This window comes from Thalassophryne amazonica, chromosome 7 (assembly GCF_902500255.1).
Source record: "Thalassophryne amazonica chromosome 7, fThaAma1.1, whole genome shotgun sequence".
NCBI classification, from domain to species: Eukaryota; Metazoa; Chordata; class Actinopteri; order Batrachoidiformes; family Batrachoididae; genus Thalassophryne; species Thalassophryne amazonica.
Genome location: NC_047109.1, coordinates 119,804,945 through 119,806,696, shown reverse-complemented (window position 1 = coordinate 119,806,696; position 1,752 = coordinate 119,804,945).

Here is a 1,752-nt window from a genome sequence, read left to right as displayed (position 1 = left end):
CTCCTCTTCTGGCGGCCCACACAACAGGACCCCCCCCTCAACGGGAGCCTCCTGGCGCCCGACCAGGCTTGTCCGGGTGGCGGCGGTAGAAATCGGCCCGGAGGGCCGGGTCCAGGATGAAGCTCCTCTTCACCCTGGAGCGTTCTTCGGGGCCGTACCCCTCCCAGTCCACCAAATACTGGAAGCCCCGGCCCATCCTACGAACATCCAAAAGCCGGCGTACAGTCCAAGCCGGCTCGCCATCGATGATCCGGGCAGGAGGCGGCGCCGGACCCGGAGTACAGAGGGGTGAGGAGTGATGAGGTTTAATCCGGGACACATGAAACACAGGATGGATCCGCAGTGAGGCCGGCAGCCGAAGCCTCACTGCGGCTGGACTGATGACCTTCAGGATCTTGAATGGGCCGATGTAAAGGTCCTGTAACTTGGGGGAGTCCACTTGGAGGGGGATGTCCTTTGTGGATAACCACACCTCCTGCCCAGGCCGATACGCAGGGGCCGGGGTCCGCCGACGGTCTGCATGGGCTTTTGCCCTCGTCCGGGCCTTTAGCAAAGCAGAACGGGCGGCACGCCACACCCGACGGCACTTCCGCAGGTGGGCCTGGACCGAGGGCACACCGATCTCTCCCTCAACCACCGGAAACAACGGGGGCTGATACCCCAGACATACCTCAAAAGGGGAGAGGCCGGTGGCTGAAGACACCTGGCTGTTATGGGCATACTCGATCCAGGCCAAATGGGTACTCCAGGCCGCCGGGTGTGCGGCAGTCACGCAGCGCAAGGCCTGCTCCACCTCCTGGTTTACCCGTTCTGCTTGCCCGTTGGTCTGAGGGTGGTACCCGGACGAGAGACTCACCATGGCCCCCAGTTCCCGGCAGAAGCTCCTCTAGACTTGCGAGGAGAACTGGGGGCCGCGATCGGAGACGATGTCTGTTGGAATCCCATGCAGCCGGACGACGTGGTGGACCAGGAGGTCCGCTGTCTCCTGGGCTGTTGGGAGCTTCGGGAGGGCCACGAAGTGGGCCGCCTTGGAGAATCGGTCCACTATCGTGAGGATGGTGGTGTTACCCTGGGACGGCGGGAGGCCCGTGACAAAATCCAGGCCGATGTGGGACCAGGGGCGATGAGGCATGGGCAGCGGCTGGAGTAAACCTGATGCCCGGCGGTGGTCAGCCTTGCCCCTGGCGCAGGTGGTGCAGGCCTGGATATAATCCCGGACGTCAGCCTCTAGGGACGCCCACCAGAAGCGCTGCCGGACAACTGCCACGGTTCTTCGCACCCCTGAATGACAGGAGAGCTTGGAGCCGTGACAGAAGTCCAGGACTGCAGCCCTAGCTTCTGGTGGGACGTATAGTTTGTTCTTCGGCCCAGTTCCGGGGTCCGGGCTTCGTGCCAGGGCCTCCCGGACGGTTCTCTCTACGTCCCAGGTGAGGGTGGCCACGATAGTGGACTCCAGGATGATGGGTTCCGGTGGATCCGACAACTCCGCTTTGACTTCATCTTCATGTACCCGGGACAAGTCATCCGATCTCTGGTTCTTGGTCCCGGGACGGTAGGTGATCCGGAAGTCAAAACGGCCGAAGAACAGTGACCAGCGGGCTTGCCTGGGGTTCAGCCGCTTGGCGGTCCTGATATACTCCAGGTTCCGGTGGTCAGTGAAAACCGTGAATGGCACGGACGTTCCCTCCAGCAGATGTCTCCACTCTTCAAGAGCCTCTTTCACCGCAAGGAGTTCTCGATTGCCGACGTCAT